The sequence below is a fragment of the Gossypium raimondii genome, chromosome 1 (genome assembly GCF_025698545.1).
Source record: "Gossypium raimondii isolate GPD5lz chromosome 1, ASM2569854v1, whole genome shotgun sequence".
Lineage (NCBI taxonomy): Eukaryota > Viridiplantae > Streptophyta > Magnoliopsida > Malvales > Malvaceae > Gossypium > Gossypium raimondii.
The window spans coordinates 36,769,815-36,776,256 of NC_068565.1; the positions used below are offsets into that span (position 1 = coordinate 36,769,815).

At 33.3% G+C, this 6,442-nt stretch overlaps 1 long non-coding RNA gene across 1 annotated transcript; it reads right to left on the reverse strand.

Moving 5' to 3' along the window:
• Positions 1–2,830: 2,830 nt before the first annotated feature.
• On the reverse strand, positions 2,831–3,283 carry LOC105785715 (uncharacterized). Its single transcript, XR_001131144.2, has 2 exons — positions 3,247–3,283; positions 2,831–3,085 (listed from the first exon to the last, which is right to left on the reverse strand). It is a non-coding gene; the product is annotated as an uncharacterized LOC105785715 (long non-coding RNA).
• Between the last annotated feature and the right edge of the window lie 3,159 nt (positions 3,284–6,442).

Sequence of the window (6,442 nt, forward strand, 5' to 3'; positions counted from 1 at the left end):
TTGTTTGATGCTAAAACAATCCCTGGACACTCCAAAGCCTATAATTGAACAAATAACACCATAATCAGTCTTACCTGACGATTAATCAAAATCTCAAAACCAAAATACTTACTCATAAAACGATGAACACTTACCGCAAAATTTTAAATCGGTACGTTTACGAAAATCACGATGAGAGCCTTAATCCTCACGAAATGCTACCGCCAACACCCCAGAATTAGACTATTGGACAGAAAAAAATATCTTAATATGATACCCAACAACTTCTGAATTTGCACAAGTGCTGCTTAACGCTACGAAATCAAGAGGAAAGAATGGATTAGGGGAAACGATGGAACTTCGACAGTAGTAGAGGAAAGAAAAGAAAAGATAATTGAGTAAGAAGCAAAGAAAAAATAAATATTCGATAGAGATGGGGGAGAAAACGTCAGAAAGACGGAGAGAAAAGTGAATTTTTTTTCGAAAAAGAAAAAATATGATCAGATTTTGGATATACTCCCCTATAATCTCCTAATTCACTCCTAAAATCGCTCCCCCACTTCCCACTACACATCCATCACTCGGAAACCCAGTTTAGCACAACTCTTGTAGAAATTAGGAGCAAAAAAATACAACCTTTACCGTCCCAAAGATTCGAACCCATGACCTCCACCATAATAACACACCATTTAAACACCAGACTAGCAAACCCATTCTAATGTAATTTACCCAACAATCAAATAAAAGCCTACTGAATAAGAGTAAGGCCCAATTCATTCAAAATACCAAAATTTTTCCAAGCGAAGGCTTGCACTTAAGACTTCCCAAACACTTCCAAAATACATAACCACTAAAGCTGACAAATATTTGTGTCATATTTTCACAATAACGAAATTAGAAATTTTGGGGCGTTACAGTTACATTTGTTGATGTGGTATCTTGTTACTCAAGTCTAGTGACTAGACCGGGTGAGTGGTGTTACACAATCAATTGCATCTTCGTTCCATAATAATAAACCATTAAAGTCTCTTTCTAAAGTTGGTCGACTCATTCATATTCATTTCAGCCTCCCCTAGTGCTCGTTTCCAATTTATTCACACAAAAGTTCACGTATTTCCTTTATCATGATCCACATATATCTATGCATAATTGATGTCATAACATTATATACTATTTCATTTTGATATCTTTTATCAAGTCGCAAACTCATACCAATTTCACATAACTTATTTCACTATATTATTTTATTGTCAATCTATTTCATTTCATTTTCAAGTTTCCAATTCCAATTATAATATCACGTCCGATGAAGCCATTCATATTTCACATATCATATCCTACAATTATTTTCAATTACATATCATACCCTGGATTCGGTTGTATTTGCATACTCATATATTGTACATCGTTTTATCGTATGACAATGATTTCATTACAATTCAATCCAATGTATATTCACATTCAATTTCGAATCACAATTCAATTCATCATCAACACGCAATATCTCATGATAAATGTGTCTTATGAATCATCTTAAATATGAACAAATAACTAGTTAGAAATATATCATATTCACATGCCATTTCCCAAATGGAATCATTGAATTCGTCACAATTTCATACCAATCTTCTGAACTTATAAATCCAGTTTACAAATTTCTTTCACATTAATAATTCTTTTCATTATCATTATATTTTGTATATATTAAATCATTATTAACTTGACTCAAACATCAACACCCCAATTTAGCATCTAATGCCTCATTGGACAATTTTGGAAGAAAATAGATTGCGCCCAATGCTTATCGATTTAACCGAAGTAAAAATTGTGCCCAACACTTAGGTGAAGTAACCATTTGGCACCTAGTGCCTCATCAGAATGTCTAAACTAATTAGTTTGCGCCCAACGCTCATCAATATAACGAAGTAAAGGTTGTGTCCAACACTCATCGGAATGTTCGAAGTAAAATGCGCCTAGCGCTCATCGACATATAATCAAAATAACTCCGCCCAAGTAGTTAATAGGGTAATCATTTATCCAATTCACTTATAAGTTCAATTCTCATTCTATCGATCTTAATATCATCAATTCATCACCCATGAAACTATTTCATACATAACATAGCTTACCATCTCAAATCCAAACCAACTTCACCATTTCATTTTGTTGTAATATTTTCACTTTTATTCGCTTTAATCTGCTATCTCAATAATCAATTAAATTCACACCAATATCACTACACCAAAATAGGTTTTTAGCGGCGTTTTTTATGCCTTTAGCGGCGCTTTTTAGCGCTCCTAAAAGTATTAGCGGCGTTTTTAAAAGCGCCGCAAAAAATGCCGCTGTTGTCATCGCCGCAAACGTTTGCGGCGTTTTTAGAAATAAACGCCGCTATAGATCAGGACCTTTAGCGGCGCTTCTACACAAACGCCGCTATAGATCAGGACCTTTAGTGACGCTTTTCTTACAAACGCCGCTATAGCTCAAGACCTTTAGCGGCGCTTTTCCCACAAACGCCGCTATAGATTAAGACATTTAGCGACGCTTTGATTACAAACGCCGCTAAAAATACCGTTCTTTGGCGGCATTTATGAAAAAACGCCACTAACTTTTAAAAAAACATTAAAAATATTAAATATTAAAATCAAACATTATTAATATAAAAAATTAATTAGTATTAAATATATACTTTTAGTCAAAAGATAGTATTTAATCATATAATAAATTAATTTTTTTAGTCAAAATATTGAAAAATCATTACAAGTTCAAATAGTGCAACTAATTGATTGCGAAAAAAAAATGCACAAGTTCAAAATGTACAGTAATAAACTTGAAAATTTATAGACTAAAATGAAAATTCAAAAACCCTTTAAAATTAGACTGAAATGGGTTTACTACATCCACTGTTTACTACATGAGTTTATTGCTTCTATAAACTCAAATTAGACATTGTTGAGGAAATATAACACATTCTGATAAAGTAACAGGCTAATGGATATTTTACTTCTGAGTAGAGACTTAATTGATTTAATTCACTCACTGCCATTGAAGGTAATCTCTCCTCTTCAACAGATCTTTCATGCAAGAACCTACCTCTGAGTAGTGACTGCAAAATTAAGATAAGAGTGCTACTAGTTTAGCATGGCAACATGTGAAAACAAAAGGATTTTCATAGAGAAAAACCATAAATTTATCAAACAATTTAGTATGAAGAATAACGAATCCAAAACAAACAACATAAAAATCAAATAAATCATCTGCTAATACCATCGTTGAATCAACTTTAGTTTCAGTGCATTGATAGCAACAATCGCTTTCTCCACTCCACCTCGGCATATTTTTCAGTCATTGATCGTGCGTAACCTATGACTAACTTCATGTCAGTCAAGATGTTTACCTCAAATCATAAATTACAATGCACGCCTTCAACATGAAATAAGAAAAATATAGCATGATGAATTTGAGTTCGTGAAGTCGGCAACAATCAAAAGAATCTAAGACAACGCCATACAAGGATCATTTCAAGACCGACACTTTTCAAGAGAAAAGTACTGCATAAAAGTAGCTCTGGATTTGAAATTTACTTCAGAGGGTCCTGAATGCAAACATAGGGATTTTATATGGATGGAAAAAATTATCATGGCAATTTTTCAAGATTTTGAGATCGAAAAGAAAGAAAGCTTGTTCAGTCTAAGGTCATCAACCAAAAATCATAAATTCTATAATCTTGAAATGCAAATACAACCAAAAGCTCCACAAATATTAAACCAAGCATAGTGAATAAATTTACTAACATACATCTCCAAGCAGAAAAAAAAAAAAACAGGAGCCCTTAACTCAAGTATGAAGCTCAAGTCATTACTGACATTTATACTTTCTAGCAATCATGTGGATGCCGACATTCGAATTCCAGGCACAAATTGTTGACAAGCCCATTGAGCACACAAAGAACAACATTAAACCAAAATCCAAAACTAATCCCAATTACATATAGCCGTCAATAAATCAACATCAATCAATCTCATTGAAACTGTAGTATCCATTAAAATGAAATCAATCAAGAAAACATGTCACTCCATTTCATTAAAGTTATTACAAACTACAAAAAAAAAAAAAAAAGCTAGAAAACAGTGAGAAAAAAACTACATTAACTAATAAACTGTTGATAAGAAACGTATATAAACATGCAAAAGAATAGATTTTAAAAAAGAAAAAGAAAAACACATGTCTAACCTTCATAGAAGAACTCGAACGTTAAAACCCACGTTCCAAAACCAACCTGGAAAAATGGATTTTCATTGTTATAAATCTTTGAACTTTGATTGTCAACTTTTTTTTCCAATAATTCTCTTTTCCTCTTCGCTCTTTTCTTGTTGCAAATAAATACAGGCAGAGCAAGAAAAAAAAACTGTGAAAAAAATAAAATTAAAAAAGAACAAATAAGACAAAGCAAAGAAAACTTTAGTTATCTTGAAAGAGAGAACTTAGCTTTCATGGATACGAAAAAGTGACCTAATAAGGGATCAAATAATAAAAAGGCCGAACAAAGCAAAGCGAAGAGCATGTGGAATTTGGATTATTATGAGCTCACTCAATCATCTCTACTTCACAATCCAAACTCAAACAAAATGCAAATCTCTACTGTTCTCTACTTTCAGCAAAAGATTAAGAAAACGTATAAAGAAGCCAAATCTATGTGAAATTAAAAACATTTCACCAACTCTCAGATCTCTACTTTCAAAGATGGCAACTGGAATTCTTCTAACTTCTCTACATTTTTACCCAAAATATCTAAAAGCATCAACTAGGATCACAATGAATAACCATGTTGGTATTACCGAAATCATGTATGGTTAAGTCGGTTCCTTAATCAGTCACACAATTTAACACTCAATACAAAGTGATACTTATCCATCAAAAGAACAAAGAAAAATAAGCTTTTGTGGCATTAAGATTTTCTTATTTCAAAATTTTTAATTAATTACAACAAGTATAAGAAATGATGCTAATCTCAAAGATAAAATAATAACTCCGGAAGAAAAAAGACTAATAGAAAAGTAATTTTTATTGGACGTTGAAATGACACATCACGGACATGTCCAAATTTGTCATGAGGGCACCATGAAGAGCACTTAACTTCAAAACATAACAATTTATTAAGCATAAAGGCATATATACAAAAAGATAACTTTTATGACTTGATATAATCAAAAATTTAATAATACCCATGCATTGTTTGATATAATCAAATAAGCAAGGTTAACGGAAAAGAAGAAAGCAGAAAGGCGTCCTATCTGTTGAAGGAAAACCAGATTCGAGTAAATGAAATACTTAAAATTTCAAAAATAAATTACCTATTTTCTATCTAATAAAATTCACAAACAAGTCATGAATTTGATAAATCCTACTATTAATTTGGTGAATTTCTATACGAGGGAAATGACATGCAACTGTCGAATTAAAGAATTTATTCATATGTAGATCAAAAGACAATCAACGAATAAAAATTAGAAAAGGGTAAAAGAGAAGTGATGCTTACTCTATAGTTGTTATATTCCTCCTTAACTTTCAACTGGACTTCTTTACGAGATGCACGCACATTGATTGGTCCCAGAAACATCCTCAGAAACCTTCCAGCCATACCAATTACAAATAATTAATCGCTACCTCTAATTACAAGAAATCAAATCACTTAAAAAAAGAGACAAACAGAGAACATGTAAGTATCAAAGTATACCCTGAGCTTTGGTAGGAAGAAAAGCGGCGGCTCCATCTGTTAAGATGGAGCTGGGTCTCTAAATCCTCTTGAAATGTTTCTCGATCCAAAACAAAATAAAATAATTAGGAGAGAGAAATGATGAGAAAAAGGAACATGCAAAGGTTAAGGAGTTTTGCCTTGCTTGCGAACTTAGGATCCAAAAGCTTTTTAGATACAAGCGAGTTGATCGAAGAACGAACACGGCGAACAGAGGATTCAAGGGAAATGGCTTTTTGGCGAAGAGACTGCTCCTCGTTTGAAATCTTCCATAAAAGCGAAGCTCCAGATTCGTGCAACTCCTTGGCTTGCTCCATCACCCTCCCTACTTCTTCTTCAAATTTATCCGCAGACGCAGACGCAGACGCCCATTTATTCGTCCTCTGCATTTCCTCTTCATTTACATAGAGACTACTCCTCGTCTTTCAAAAATCTGAAAGTAATCGATGCATAAAGCAACGGGTCGAATGCTCCTGCAGGAATCAGAATAGAGGAACGACATTGTTCCAGTCTTGTATGTGACGCAGTTCCAACACCTTTTTGTTGAAGAATCGAGCTTTACGGCGAATTGGGAGCTTAAATTTTGAAAGGAAAAGTTTAAATTTGAGAGAAAATGAAAGGCGTAGCATGGAGCAACCCGATAAGAAATAAAGGGATTTGGGAAATTGGGGGTTTGGATCACAAAGGGATTGGAAGTTTAGGAATTGG